This window comes from Pseudopipra pipra, chromosome 1 (assembly GCF_036250125.1).
Source record: "Pseudopipra pipra isolate bDixPip1 chromosome 1, bDixPip1.hap1, whole genome shotgun sequence".
Classification (NCBI taxonomy): domain Eukaryota; kingdom Metazoa; phylum Chordata; class Aves; order Passeriformes; family Pipridae; genus Pseudopipra; species Pseudopipra pipra.
In genome coordinates, this window is record NC_087549.1 from 13,316,451 (window position 1) to 13,333,207 (window position 16,757).

The following is a 16,757-nucleotide window of genomic DNA, read 5'->3' on the forward strand; positions in this document are numbered from 1 at the left end:
TACTAATGAATGCAATATATACCATTTTTCACAAGACTTAGGAAATGAGAATATCAAGTTTGGGGGATATTTGCAAATGGCAAATAATTAAAAACTAATTGCATCTTTTATTCTTTTATTAAAATGATGTGTTTAAAGCTGACCAGCATTTTTAACTCCTAAACTAAAATATCTTACAAAGAGATGTACACTTTTAAATTCCCTTTCTCCCCCAGCATCCAAAAACTCTAGTCACATTCAAAGATTTGAATCACTCAAACTAGTCCCTAGGCAAAACAACAATTCATAGATTTTTTAATTTTTTTTTTTTGCTATTAAAAAACCTAAAGAACACAAGAACAGAGGTAATACTTGAGATGATGCATAGCTGTCTTTTACATTTTGTAAATATTATTAAGTATAATGGAACATACAATGCTCTTTGAAAAGTGGTTTGCCAAGATCAGTCTGTCAACACTTGCAGTAATTAGGTGATCTATGAAGTCATGCACTGAGAGAGCAGAGAAGGACTTAAAACTGTATTCTGCCCAAATTAAAAGTAGAGAAAAAATATCTTAATTGTGATCCACCTTCTCTAACATATTAGTCATGCATGTTTTCTTTTTAATTTTTCTCTTTGTTAGTTAAGACCATTTCATAATTATTTTGTGATATAAATATGCATTGAAATGACTTCTGAAAATGGTAGCTGTTTTTTGTGAAATATTTTTTTCTAGTGGCTTTCTTTGTGCTACAACTATTTCTCTGATATCAACCCCACAAATGTGACTTTTTACATCTCTGTTTTTAGGCAGGACTGTCAGAGTAGTCCAGCTTTGCTTCATTATTGGTTGACATGTCAGATGAGTCATTTTCATTTCCTTGATACTTTTTGGATTTCAGTGCTGTCAGCACTTTAGTGAGCTGCTAGGTTTATTCATCTGAAGCTTATTACACATAATGAGGTAAGTGAAAGGTATGCATAAGAAACCAGATTGATGCCACGACCACTGAAGTGTAACTGTTCATGTTTAGGGTTGGTCTTGCTCCTCCAAACGTGCAGGAAAGAGAGCAAAACTGCGCAAAGGGAGCACAGGGAGATGGAAAAAAACCCAAATGTTACTCAGTCATTTATTTTTCTGTTCTCTTCTCAGTAGGAGGGTTGGTTCCAGAGGGTAATGGGAAGGATGACAAGCTTAGTGTTTCATAAATTTAGTTTTTCATTCTGCAGTCAAACTAGATCTCTTCAGATTTGTGAGGTGTGATTGATCTATCCCGTGTTTATACTTCATCATCTGAGCTAGTTTCTGAGCCCTTGTCTGGCCAGTGGAACAACCATGGCTGTATGAGCCTGGCAACATGGCCAGGAGCTACTTTCCTCCTTCTTAGCCTCTGACATGTGCAGCTTATCCAGATCCATTTAGGGGAGGGAGTCCAGTCACATGTTAAAATCTGTGAGCAGAGGGGAGGCTGAGTTCAGCTTGCTGAGAAACTGCAGATGCTAATTCCTGCACCCACAGCCTCCTCAGAGCTGAGCACCAGAGAAGTGATGCTATCCTCTCTGATGTGCCTATGTGCTCACAGGGCAGGAGCTCCTCCTACCTCACTGGACAGGGAGGGCTCGTGTGTGCTCTTTCTCCCTCAGGATGCAAGGACAAGGAATTTCCTGGTCTGCTTCTGGGCAATGTTCTGGATCCATGAGCATTACGCGGGATCGCAGAATCTCTGGAAGGCGCCTCTGGAGAACATCTAATCCAGCCCCACTCTGTTCAAGGAGGGTCAGTTAGAGCAGGTTGACCAGGGCTATGTCAAGTTGAGTTACAAGTATCTCCAAGAATGCAGACTCCACAGCCTCTCTGGGTGACCTACTCCAATATTTGACCACTTTCACAATGAAGAAGAAAAAAAAAAAAAACAAAACACAAATGTTTTCTTGCACTCAGATGGAATTTAATGTGCTTCAATTTGTATCTGTTGCCTTTCACCCTGTTGCTTGGTACAAGGAGAAGAGTCTGGCTCTCTTTTCATTCCCTCCCATCAGTTATTTATTTATCCATATGGATAAGATCTCCCTGAGCCTTCTCTTTATGAGAGATGCTCCAAGCCCTTAACCATCTTCGTAGTCTTTCACTGGACTCACTTGAGTCCTTGACCCAGTATCCAAATGCAGTCTTGCCAAGACTGAGTAGAGGGGAAAGAACACCTCTCTCAGCCTTCTGTCAGTGCTCTTCCCTGTGCAGGCCATGAGGCTGTTTGCCTTCTTTGCTGCAAGGGCACATTCCTGGCTCATCAGCAGCTGTGTCCACCACCCCAGGGCCTTTTCTGCAAAGTCAGTCAGCCACCAGTGTGTACTAGTGTCTGAGGTTATTCCTCCCTAAGGGCAGGAGCTTGCAAATCCTTTTGCTGATTTTCATGATGTTCCTATTTTGCTATTTCTCCTGCTGAGTGAGCTCCAAATGGTCAGAACCTTCTTATGCATCAGACACTCCTCCCAGGTTTTTTACTATCTGCAAACTGGTTCAAGGTGCATTCTCCACCATTGACCAGTCCAGTAATGAAGAGTCAAAAAACAGTATTGGGGCCAGTATCAACCCCCTGGGTACATCTCCAGTGACTGACCTCCAGTTGGACTTCATGCTGCTGATCAGAACCCCTTGAGCCCAGAAATTCAGCCGGTTTTCAATTCACATCACTGTCCACTTATTTAGCCCGTGCCTCATCAGTGTGTCTGTGAGTAAGTTATGGGGAAAAGCATTACTAAAGATTGCAGTCAAAGTGCAAAATCTGTGATCACTGCTCCCATTTGCTCCCAGGCTGCATGCTGAGACTTCATCGACCGTCTCGAGAGAGTGCTGAATCTGGTGGGCAGGTCCTGGGACACTGCCAGCATGGAGGTAGGGTGCCCTGAGTAAAGAAGAAAGACTAGACTTTGTGATGTTTGGATGTACCAGCACCTGGAAATAGGTAGGTACAAATACAACATTTGCCTGGCAAAAGCTGTCTCTGGAGTATGCTGCACTGCAGAATAAGTTGCAACCCACCAATGGTACAGTGTAACACAGAGAGGGAAGGATTCCCCCATTTTTTACTGAATAAGCAAAAAAGCTACAGATTCTGGCTGGCCGTGCAAGAAGTAATTTTCTTTGGAATGATATCTTGGCTGAAATGAATATTTAAACCCAGTAAGTGCTGGAAGCTATACCATGGTGGTCTCTGTAATAAATACCGTGAGTAACGAATGCAGAAGGTGTCTGGAACAAGGAAGAATTCTTTTCCGAATAGCACATATCTTAAGCTATTACCTAAAAGAAGCAGAGTTTCTTGTTCATTTCCTACTGAGCTTCTGCTCTGAGCTCCTACCCTACACACCCTTGAATGCTGTAATTACACATCTCTGGTCTGCCTTGATCTACTTTAAGAACTTTTCTAGTACATGTTTGACATGAGGAACAAGATTGATTAAGTGCTGTTCAATGATCTGTCTTTCCATCTTGTAGATTACTGAAAAATTAAATTTTCCATTTTTCTAATCTGCAATTTTTAGAAAAGCATGTCTATTCATTAGACTCTGAAAAATAATTAAGATTTGTCCTAGAACAATATCACATGACAACACACAGGATTTTTTATGCCACTGAATAGACACCCGAACAACTCTCTCCTTTCAGATAGTCGTTCATATTGCTCACAAATTTTATTCATCTAAACTGATTCCTTTGTTCAGTTTTAAGCAGCCTGGTTCTCTTTGCTGCTTTTGTTTTAAGGGATTTGAAGTGGATGATGAAAGTCAGAGGTGGGTACTTTGTTCCCCTACACATTTTCAAGTGTTATGATTGGAATTTTCAGGAATAGACTTAATTTTCCAATATTTGTTTAAGCATATGTTAAACTTATAAAGTTAGCTTTCCAGGAATAAAATATTGAATTGACCTTAGCAGAAATTTTATTAAAGAGAAATGGTACTGTGATTTGTATTTGCCAAAGAAAAGGCAAAAAAATTTTTGTAAAAAATTTTTGTACAAAATCGTAGCCTGTGTTTCAGAGTAATAAAAATGTGAATAGAGAAAACCAAGAGAAATATTTATATTTTTATTTGCTGCAATCAGCTTAATAAAATTACCCCCACTCAAATACTCACTGAAGAAACTGAGTATGCCTTCCATATTTATATTTCAGGAGCATTTAACTGTCAGTACTTTTTCCAATACATATGAATACTAAAAATCAATATTCTGTAAATCTCACTTTTCAGACATGAGGAGAAGAATTTACAGCAGTTAGAAACATTTTTTTTCAGCTGTGAAGCAATAACAGAGGGGGGCAGTCTTGGACAAACATCTCTTCTGTGTATTCGCAAACCTCTATCTTTTGAGCTTCTGAAGATCCAAATTCAAGTACTGTGTCTGCTCAAACACAACCCTTTAGTCTACATTGTCAGAGTCAAGAAACTAACAGCTGTAAAGACCTGTATTACTCTGCTTCTGTGCAGAAGGGTTCCACTCAGCCAAAGCCAGCTCATATGAAACTCCTCCATGGAGAAAAAGGTGCTGCCATGGGATGGACTGTGGTGCTGCTCAGGGTTACAGCTAAAGTCATAGAGTGGTACCTGCAGTGCAAGAGTATGTGTGACTGTCTTCAATGAGTAGTCCCTACGACTCAGATTGTCATTTGGTTTGCCAAGAATTGCTGTAATAAAGAGAGGAAGGGGCTGTTCTCATTCTACCCTGCGTCTGTTGCAGAATTAGCTTTGAGTTGCATGTGCACCCAGGAAGTGCTTGGACACTTCCCATTGAACATGATTTAAGCACCTTAAATATAAAGCAAAAAAATAACAGGAAATTACACAGGAGGAAAGCAAGTGTATAAACTAGCCTTAAACAAATAGCCAGCAGTAATTATGCTCCAAAGTGATTGATCTGATAACTTAAAGAATTATAGGGTATTGTGACAAAGAATGAGAAAGCGGAAAAAAGGAGAGGCAGTAGTTTACAACCACAAAAAGCAGATAACATCTCAAAAGCTTTTGGGTTAGCCCTTTTTCTTTTTTTCTTTCCCTCACTCTCAACACTCAGATTCTGTATTTTATGCTATTGTTAAACTTTTTGCAGCATCTGAATCTTGCCCTGAACATCACCTCAATTATTTTTTTCACGAAACTCAGGTAAGAACAGGACATTTGGCAACACTCCATCCGTGAGTCCACCTCTTTTTAGTATTTGTTTATTAAACTGTAGTAACTGACTTCTCACCTCAGGCTTCTTGGCCTAGCACTGTAATCCCCATGTCATTGCTTTTTTGCGGTTTCCTTTATATTTTTTTTTGTTTGGACCCTATTGTAATCTTTAATTTACTGGTGGCAACCTTCATGAATTCTAGTTTAAATGTCCTTGTAGTATTGGCACTGGGCACAGTAAAGTTCTTTGTCTTGCAGTGCACAGAAAAAACTTTGTCTATGACTTGTTTAAATTAACACAGTGCTTAAGGTCAGACAGGTTACAAGGCTCTGATGAAAATAATGTCTTGTTTCTTACACAGTGTTTCTTACAGCATAATCTTCAGAGATAATGATGGAATGGTACATGTTCTTCACTATCTTACAGAATCAAAATCTTGTCCTGTGGTTTGCAGTCTTGGAAGAATAGCCCAAACTTTAGACCACTGGGCATTTCACAATGTTGTTGTTGTTAATAATAAAAATATTAGCTAATCATAAATCTATTATTGTTGTTATTGTCCAGCACTTGGACAGGAATTTCTTCTGTTTGGTCCATCAGCCAATCTGTCCCTTCAAATAGCAACATTTGACCTGGAGAATTAGTCCTTAGAATCTGGAAGCTCTGAATGCTTTTGCACTGAGAAGCGAGCATGTGAGTCCTTGTAGTAACAGACCGTATGTTCATACTGCTTTTGCATATGCTGTTTTGTTAGAGCTAATATTAGCCTGTGGAAGAGACTGAGTATACAAACAATTAGACAGCAGTTCAACTACATCAAGATGCATCACAATCCTATTTTATCTTGAGCGATTCTTTTTTCCCAAAGCCAGCTGAAGGAATACCTTGCCTTCCTGTCTCCCATATAGCACAGGTAGCTCTCCATGGGGGAGTCAGACTATTCTGTGACTGATATTAATCTTTGGAAGGCTCCCCCTCTCATCTTCCCTGCACTCTGTCACTATTCAGGCTGCCAACCTGGAAAGTCTGGAAAGCTGAACAGGAGAGTGCAGTTTTGGACAATGAGCTTTCCTCAGTAAAATAATTCTACATTGGACATAAAATATGCAAACTGTAGGATCCTGCAATAGGGACTTGAATCTTTGCACTGATAAAAGCGACCTGGTTGGAGTTTCACTGTTTTCCATTAGAATCAAGAGCAAAATTCACTGGTGGGGAGAGAATAGGATCAGCTTATTTCAAAGTGAGCTATAAGCATCTTGGAAATTCTGTAATCTTCTGGCTCAGCTCTCACACACAGGACCTCTCCTTGAGCAGTTTTCCACCAGGTGATGCAGAACCATCTAGATATCTGTCCATTAGCTGCTTCTGTACTGTATCAGAGAAAGAGGAACAGGCATTTTGTTACTGGCATCAGTTGTGAAGCATAAAGATACATTCTCTAAAATCATGTTTCTGCCCTTCTTTACAGTCTGAAGTTCATTTTCTTTGCATTATATCTGCTGATATTTTTAAAGACTTCTGTAGTTACTGTCTGCACACTAAAGAAAAAAGAAATAACTGGAAAAAAATTAAGAACAGCTTTGTTTCTCCATTGTGTTACATTCTTACTACATTTTATCTTTAAAAAAAATCCGCCTATGGCCACTTGCCATGTTCAGAAAGTATTACATTCATAAGACAAGTAAGTTCAGATTGCTGTGTAGGTTCTGTTAATTTTCAAAAATTTTCCTCATGAAACTTATAAAATCTTTCATAGGATATAAAATTTTCTCAGCAGAATAACACTGTGATAATGCAATGCTGTGGCTTATTTCTGGATTCACAGGTGAGAGCCTAGTGTGCCACACTGAAAGTGGCCCATTAAAACAAGTGCCTGACTTGGTGCTTTAGTGATGCTGAATCACTACCTCGTGTATCCGTGTGTATTGACACGAGGATAATCCACTCTGGGTTTTGTTGACTTTTTTTTCTAGAGCGATTTAGGGAACCATCTTAGTCCAATCTGTGCTTCTCACATTCAGTAGTATTTCTTTTTAAACCAAGGCTGCATTTGGTGATCAAGTCCAGTTCAGATTTACAAAATAACTTCCTAAATATGAGTTGTCTTATCTTTCTGCTGTTAAAATCAGCCTGCCAGTAAGAAGTCAGATTGTAATTTTGCTTCTACTCTTATAGTCAGGTGGCATTTTTGTACACTTAATGGAACTATTCCTGATTTTTGAGTGAGTAAATAAAACAGAAGCTCACCATAAATATTTATAATCACTATTGTTATTTGCCTAACTGCATTCTCAAACAATTTTCAACACTATTTGTTAAACTGGTGTTAATTTTCTTCACTTGCTTAGTGAGTGTGTAAGATTTCTAGGACTTAATGATTAATGTCAGTAACAGAATTATTAATGAAGGTAACATTAAACATCTGAACTCTTCATAATTTGCAATCTTTTTGCAAGAGTGAAACCCACATTTTACAATTGTCATAGTTCAAAAGATGTTAACTTGTCATATTTATTTACAAATTCCCACTTATATTATTGTACTGAAAATATTGTATGAGGTGTAGCAATACTCATGGTTTAGCTATGAAGTTATTCCTTTGAAAAGGCTTCCCGGTGCTTGCTTTTAGCGACAGGCAGGAATGTGCCGGAAAAATCGAGCCCAGAGCTGAACATGCTGCTGAGGGTGTTCTGTACAGCTGCCTTCTCTACAAACCACAGGCTGTTCTTGTGGCTTCGCTTGGGTAAACATGGCTCTGGCTGCGCGGGGAGGTTGCGCAAGGCAGTGCGAGGTTTGGCCTCCACATCCTCCACACCTTCACAGCGCCCGGGGACCAGGGCCTGATCCAGCCCTCGGCAAGCTCAGCTGGCAGCCTGTGGAGCTTGGCACTGGGGCTTGCTGCAGAGGGAGCCTCTCACCAGGAGAGGCTGGGAGGAAGCAGAGCTTGGGGAGGAGCTTGAAGGGGACTGTGGAGCTGAGGAACTTGCAGGTTGACTGCACGTGTCCCCTGGCACACTGGTGACAAGAATCTGCCAAAACTGGACATACAAGGTTGCGAATAACAAATTTATGGCTACAGAAGATTCAAAATACATAAAGGGAAATATTTTTCTACAGCCATGGAGTCTGGGTTGCAGTCAATACAGGAGATTGCTGTCTTTTGTGTTGAAGGGGGTGTGCCTTGCTTCCCCTCTGAAGGGTTGTCCTGCAGGCTGCAAACTGTCCAAGGTCTTAAGAGACTGGGTTTCAGCTTTGCTCCTCTGCAGGCTTCCATAATGGCCTTAAATATCCAGGTCATCCACATGGATTTTATGGTGGAGCTCATTTGGTGGCACTTGGAGAATGGTGGATTTTAGGAGTGGGGGACCCTGAACTGAAAAGCCATGAAGAACATGAACATGATGAACACCATAAGCCAGCTAATAAAGCTACAGTTACAGCACATTCGGTAACTGGTGGTGAAATCTTCAATGCCAGTGGCCCTCTAAACACCTGTGTGGGTTAACAGGTATTTTTAAATTAATTTATTTTTATGTCGGCACCTAAATTATTTATAAATTTCACTTTGAATTCCTTATTTGTTTTTGGACACTGCCTCTGCCCCCTTCTGCTACAGGGAGTGAGCAGAAGCTCCCTTGCACCAAGGGCTGAGATGTCAAACACTGAGATGGGACTGACTGTGGTGCAAGAAACATGGTAGGGAGAGCCATTACTGAAGTGTGTGGGCGGTATATAAATACCTCAAGACACCCAAGAGCTACAATACCTGTCATATTGCAACCAGTGCAATAAGACTCAGGTTTATGTGGAAATACTCAGCTGCTTCTGCCTCTGTTCTCATCTTCTGTGACTGCTGTAGCTGCTACTCCTTCTTATGATCCCATTTCCCTAATGGGAGCAGTTGTTGCCTTTCTGTGTCTCCTTGGGTAAAATTAATGCTTTTCAGGACAGCTTAAAAACAGTAACACCTAAAAAGCAGGAAACATGCAGAAAGTAATTATATATGATCATTTATATATGCAGATTAGAGCTCAGCTAACAAATGGCTCTGGTCCCCTTGACTGGCAATAGACAATTCAGAAACAAAGAGATCTTTGGGTGAGAGGCCACTTTGTGTCTTGACCAAAAGCACAAGAGGGACGGTAAAAGAGACACATTTCTTGGGAGATTTAATATTGGACATCATCACAGTCAGTTCTGTGTGGTACAAGTGTGCAGCAACTACTCAGAGAACTCGCTGGACAGCCAGGATGTTCTTTTCGATCAACAGTGCTAATTGAATATACTGCTGGGTCACTCCAAAAAATTACCAGCAGTGAGACAATTGATTTGGCTGAATTTAAGTGGTGGTTATTAGGGATGTCATTCAGGTGTTCATGCATAGGTGTCTAATGCAATTTGAAGTGTCCTGCAGTATTTAAGACATCCTCTGGGACTTAGTCTTTAGATGTGATTTTGAGGGGTCATGGGCTTCCCTGAAGGTCCTCTCTTCTACATAAGAATGTCTCAAATGCCCTAAAAGCATCTTCGATGGCACTTGACATTTATGTGTATGCCACAGAACCAAGCCCTGGTTTCTGAGCTCAGATTCTAATTAGATAAGTAGAAGTAGATGCCATCACCCTGCTGTGATGTTTTCTCAGACTATCTGCAGTTCTGGGAAAAGAGCACTGCATTAACCCACGTTCCAAAGGTCATCTTTGCAATCACAAGCCCATTGTTAGGAGTTAATCATGATAACTACTGGAAAATGGTATCATCAAAGAGCCTTTAAAATGTGGACAATTTGGTCCCAATCATAAAGTTTTTATTCCTGTATTATATGACTTCCTGAAGCTTTGCACATTAGACAGCATTGTCTGGTTTTTGCAAAAGAAACAGTCATCAGTGAGAGTTAAGGTAAATGTTTTTTGTGCCTTCATCTTCCAAATTACAATTTCTGAACCAGAAGAGATGATTTTTTTTATTCTCTAAATATGTAGGAGGTAAGGTCAAGGGGATTTATATTTAAATGGTCTCTGGAATTGAATATGGATGCTGCTATAAGGAAGGTGAATCAATAACCCCCAGAAAATAATCTTTTAGGAGAATGAACAATAACACAATCATGTACAATGGATAATGAAACAAAATTTGAAAAGTGTAACACACATTTTATCATGAAAATCAAACATTTAAGAGAGTAACTCAGCACCGTTTTGTAAATGCATCTTTTAAGCATGTTTTGTAATAGATGATTTGTCTGATGGAGTGTAATAGAAATTGAAATACTGAATTCTTTCATATTCAACAGGGTCTTGTTTATTCTGGCAAAACAAACTAAGCACACACACTTCCCAACTGTAGTAAAAAACAAAAGGGTGCAGTAAGTCATCTTTAAAAAGCAGTTGAGCTGAAAACACAAAACAAAACAGGCAACAGGAAAATGTAACATTAAGATCTTAAATACGTTCATGTTTCTTCCTTTCCAAGTTAACCCATAAAAGCTAGTACATTCCACCTGCAATTTTTAAACGAGCTTTAAGAAAATCTTATCATGTTTCCAGAAAAGCTTTGCAGGCTGTTAGGGCACGTTGAGAACAGAAATTAAATGGATTCCTGATCCTGCAACATACTAAGCACTTCTTCTGAGTGTAATCACTTAATATTTCCCAGGCTTTGCTCAACATCACGCTTAATTAAACTTTTGCTAATAAACATGAAGAGCTTAGTTTAGCTCCATTGATGGACTCCATTGACAAAACAGTTGTTCAGTCAAACCTGCATGAGTATTTATTTTTAGTTGATAAAATGTTTGCACATATATATAATATTTTATAAATACAAGATATTAAAAAAGTTTTAATTACCTCATAAAGTAAATTAAAATCTTTTTCTTTAGAGGATGTGTTTCCTTTGAGAAGTTTGTTATATTTGAAACTGAGATATTTCACAAACAAATGTATATCTTTACTATGTTCTTATGTACTGCGTTCTATGCTTGAATGTTCTTAAATGCAAAAGCATTACAACTTTGTCCTTATTGAGAAGACAGGGTTAAGAACATAAATTGTAAATTTACTCATAAAACTACAACATATTTTTTTCTTTCAGTGATGCTATTAAGAAACTTAACAGGACATTATGGGAATGTCCCATCTCTGGCAGTGTTCAAGGCCAGGCTGGATGATGCACTGAGCAACCTGGTGTAGTGGAAGGTGTTACTGCCCACAGCACAGGTCCTGGTCAATGGCAAGTTGAATATGAGTCAGCAGTGCCCTGGCAGCCAGGAGGGCCAACCGTGTCCTAGGGTGCATCAGGCAAAGGATCACCAGCCAGTCGAGGGAGAGGATTGTCCCACTCTGCTCTGCACTGGGGCAGCCTCACCTTGAATTTTGTGGCAGTTTTGGGGGACCACAATGTAAAAAAGACATTAAGCTATTACAGAGTGTCCAAAGGAGGGAAATGAAGATGGTGAAGGGCCTTGAGGGGAAGCCGTATGCGGAGCAGTTGAGGGCACTTGGTCTGTTCAGCCTGGAGGAGACTGAGGGGAGACCTCATTGCAGTTACAACTTCCTTGTGAGGGGAAGAGGAGGGGCAGACACTGATCTCTTCTCTGTGATGCCCAGTGACAGGATCTGAGGAAGTGGCCTGAAGTTGTGTCAGGGCAGGTTTAGATTGGATATTAGAAAGAGGTTCTTTCCCCAGAGGGTGGCTGAGCACTGGAACAGGCTCCCCAGGGAAGTGGTCACAGCACCAAGCCTGACAGAGTTCAAGAAGCATTTGAATGATACTCTCAGGGACATGATCCTATGCAGGGCCAGGAGTAGGTGTCGGTGGGTCCCTTCCAACTTGGCATATTCTGTGATTCTGTAATTCTGTGATCTTTAAGGTCCCTCCTTTCCAACCCAAACTATTCTATGCTCTATGACAGAACCTTTCCACACTACACCCCATCACTTCACCTGCAGAATGGGTGCTCTTCTGGGGGCTACATTCATTTTGCTTCTACTTTAAAATCATTAACCAGAATTTTAATACAAGCTAACTTGTTTTTTTTGGTTTTGCTTTTTTTTAAATAAAAGTTTGTACATACTATGTATTTTCCAGCTACATAATAATAGGCATCATACTGAAGGTTTTGCTCAGGTAATATTTTCCCAGGGAGGCTCAGAGGAGGTTTTCCTGAGAACTGCAGGTAAGAACAAGTATACCCTTTGTATTTGGATACAAACAGAAAAGTATGATTTCTGTTCATCACACATTCCACCAGAAACATAAGGAGGGGAAAGGAGCATTTTTTCAGGAGCATTTTTTAATTGTATAGATGGAGAAATTAATTGTTTTTCTGTTTAATAAAAGAAACTCTAAAACCTGAAGGGGAAGGCATAAAATGCAGTGTAGACATGAGTTTATGTGGTTCTAACCCCAGCTATGGTTGGGAGGCTGTGCTCCAGCCCATATGTGATGGAGGGAAGTCTCTGGTAGCTTATTCAGAAGGTCAAAAGAAAACCCACTCTTTGGAGGCCCCTCATCTTTTCTCTCATAATCTGAGAAAGTCCATGAAAGCTATGGCCCATGCTGTGTTATGAATCATATGCAGGTTTGTTATTAATAGATGTGGTGGCATTTTTTATCTCACACGAATTTTATTCCATCATTATGATAACTTGGTCTTATTTTGTTCTCTTACCTCAAGGCTTTTTTTATTTGTGAGTTAACATTTGATAGTAAAGCAGCAGCCAGTTCACCTGTTTTCCTGAAATCTTAGACTTGATAATTAAGCACTGCTAATTTATGAAAAGCTAGTGATGGTCATCATAATAAAGAGACACTAAAAAACAGACTAGTAAAAGTACAAAAAAAGCAGGGTCATTGAGATCTTCCAGAACCAATTTTTGAGCTGGAAGCAGAAAGCAGGCCCATTACTAATTATGGGGCAAAAGAAGTAGAAGAATGGGAAAGAAAATTAAATATATCTATAAATCACTGGTAAAGGCAAAACAGCCTGGTGGGCACGGACTGTCCTTTAGACCAGTGTTTCCAAGTTTGGCCTGCTTGGGTGCATGCAGTAGGAGCAGCAGCAGGAGCAGTGGGAGCACTTCTCAGGAGAGGAGGCGTTCAGCTGCTCAGGCATGATGTAAAGGACTCTTTGAAGTGGTCAGTATACCAACAGCTATCTCTGTACCATGGTCTAGTGACCATCTTGTAGAACGTCTCTGGACCTAAGTGCCTTAGGAACAGAAGTGGGAAGTTGCACATAAAAAGAGAATTTTCCTCTGCAAATGAACTGCAAATTATGAAAAGAAATTATTATTATTTGACAAAGCCATAAAGAAACCAGCAGGCAACTGTTGTACTCCAAGTTCAGCAAGAGCTACTTTGACATAGGATACCTATGGGTATGTGGCAGCATTTTTGTATAAGAGGCATTACAATGATTTGCACTTCCTAGAGTACAATATCTGTTTCAAACATGTGCTCTTAAAGCTAAACATTTAATTTCAAGTGTGTGTTAATGAAATTTGAGTTTTGACAGTACTGGAAATTCACAGCTCCCATGGCCAATATGAGAATGGATACCTAACTGCAAAACAACAGCCATTTTTCTAGAGGACATTCAGTTTGACAGTTACAACTATTCCCTTCTGAATATTTCTGAGTTTTCCTGAGGAACTGCAAGTACAAAGACTAAGTAACTAAGCAAGAAACACTGCCTTTATAGTATAAATTAGTTGTATCACTGACTCCTGTGATATCCTTTGACATTCCTAAATTCCCTGTTACATTAATGGCTCCTTTTAAAAATTAATGTATAAATATTTATTTATGTAGAAGTTTGTAGAAAAAGTTAATGGTTTAAAATCACTCAGCCTCTCTTGGACATTAATGGTATTTTTATCTGCACTGTGTGTATACAAAGGGAATTATTGCATTGGCAGTTACTACTTCTGGTTTTATAAGTAACACATATAAGTGAAAAATGTAAGTCACATCAGATAAAGAATGTGACTTACCACATAAGATAAAGAAAGAGAAATTTAAAAAGGGTGGTTTATGGAAACCTTTAATGGCAGTTTCATTGTAAAAGGTTAGAAGTTCTCTCACTTTGTTTGAAGAGTGGTGTGGTCTAGCTGTACTTATACATGTGACATACACATGCTTTTTTACTTACACAAGTGGTCTAGTTCTAATTATACACTGGGAAGAAAATACTCATAATTGCAACAATTGATTTCTTGGTCTGTCTTGCATTAGGCAAACATTTTTGCAAAACATGTCTCACTTTTCCTGTCTCTAAAATTAGAATAATACTTATTTAGCAAAATTAACGTTTAAAATTAGTATTTAATTCTAAGTATTATCTGAAATTATTAGAGTATTACCCCATAATTTGATCATTCTCTTTCCATCCATAGGGAAAAGGAAGTCTCCATGCATCATAGCTGTCAGCGCAGAAGTCAGTTGCTTCTTCTTCCTAATCCTCAGACTGTTCTCTGTGACTATGTCTATGTTAGTACATAAAATTAGGATTGTTCTCTGGTCCTAAGGCCAAGAGGCACAACTAAGCCTGCACCCCTGTGCCCAAATTCGGATCTCACATTATTCTCTGAACTACACTGGGGCAATTTTCTTAGAGATCTAGACTGTGCTAAGGGGACCTGCTGACCATTAAACCACTAATTGTGGGACAGCATTTGACACATCCCTAGCTCTCTGTGATTATCAATGAGCATATAACCAAAAACCAAAGAAAAACACCAAGAGAAGCAGTCCTGCTGCATGACTTCTTCCTCCCAAACCCCTTCCTGAAGGTAATCTCATAGAAGAGGGTATAGTAGGACAGACCCCCTCGTATTTCAGATGTTGCCTTGACACCACTATGTCTTTTTCTGAAAATTTTATTTTCGGCTTCTATGGAGACCTAAAATGCAGAGAATTAAATTCTGATACACCCGAAGTGGTTTATTGCATCATTTCATGAATTAAATGCCTTCCATGAGATTAGCTGTGGAAACAGTTGTGTTCAATCCTATACATATGGTATTTAATCTTGATGAAGATAACAAATATAATGTATCTTGTAGGAAATATAGCAGAAGAAAAATACAAGAAATATTGCCCTGATTTAATGCTCCAATTATCTTAACGGCTACTTGAATTTAATTAATTATTATATTGCTTGAAGATGTTTCATAAATGCTTTGCAAATGTACATGGACAGAGAGGTGGCATGAATCTGTATTATTACGGCTTAAAGATTTATTAGAGGATCTACAAGATCTATAGTAACCAAAAATGTGATCACATAACAGAGTAAGCCTTACAAAAATGCCTATCTTTTTAACGAAGCTATTACAGCTGATGCCAGGGGTTTTTTTCCTTTTCTAGTTTCTTGCTTCAGTCCACACTGTGATATTCATGCATCTCTTGAAATGCCTCACTTCTGTGAATAATCTTACATTTCCCCTGGCACTTTGCAGGAAGCAAGGTGGTCTGTTATATTCAAAATTCTATGCCCTCTGAAGTGCATGAGATTTTGACACTGACTCCTATGGGATGTCTTGGAGCATATGCAGCACTGTGTGCAGACAAACTGCAACTTAATTGGAAATGATACATCACATAGCTTAATTGTTTACTTTGCATTCTTTTTTCAAAAATACAAAATTTCATTGCAGAGATAATTTGAATACCTTTGTCACATTGAAGAGGGAAAGAATTAATTAAAATCTGGATTGCCAATCAAGTTGAGAACACCATATGGAAATCCCCATTAAAAGCAGGCAAGTAGCCGTGCTCAAATTGTGATAGAGACTAATGTATTTTGCAAATCAAGATGCCATCTTCAATCTGTAACACAGTGAAATGCACAGATTTTTCCCTGCCCCCATTCCCACTCTTTTTGCTCCAGTCTAAAGTGCACTCTGTAATGCATTATTAAGCCCAATTCTGACCCAGTTTCTTAATTATCTGTAAGCTACAGAGAACTTGTAGCAGAATATTAACTAAGGCAAGAGATGTAATACAGAAGAATCCACAATGGCATTAGAGAGAATCGTTAGCATTTTGCTAAGAAAATCCTTTACATTTTAATATTTAACTTAGCCTAACATGCAGCATTTATATTTTAAAGAGGTACAAAGTATATACCACTCAAGCCACCAAAACAAGCCGGGGGAGGGGGGAGGAAGCATTCCTGGATTCGCAAAATCAAAAATCTTGTAGCATACTGAAACATTTCTGGAATTATTTTTTCCAACTGTTCCAAGTGGATACCATCGACAGTTGTTACAGTCTAATATATCATTATGTGCCCAACTGTTTAGTTTAGATGAACTGACAAAGATAACCTGGTATGGGTTGTACATACGTTACAGTTGGGACAAACAACTGTCATAGCAGATGATAGTGTGAACAAATCCTCCAAACACTCTTGTGCCTGGTTAATATCAAGTCAGCAGGTGCAGTTTCATACTTCTCTTCACTGCTGCATATTAGTGGAATATGAGAAGTTTTCATGGTGAAAAATCAACCACAGATATACCGTATCAGGAATAAAGAACACCGGGACATCTACCTACAAAGTTGCAGGCACGTGTGATTTTGAAGACTTGCCGT

General features: G+C 39.1%; 1 long non-coding RNA gene across 1 annotated transcript in view; it reads left to right on the top strand.

The window, feature by feature from the left end:
* LOC135409847 (uncharacterized) overlaps positions 1-16,757 on the top strand; it is a 28,591-nt gene that overhangs the window by 4,901 nt on the left and 6,933 nt on the right. The window contains exon 3 of the long non-coding RNA XR_010428383.1: positions 2,793-2,873. This is a non-coding gene — a long non-coding RNA (uncharacterized LOC135409847). The remainder of the gene's footprint in view (positions 1-2,792; positions 2,874-16,757) is intronic.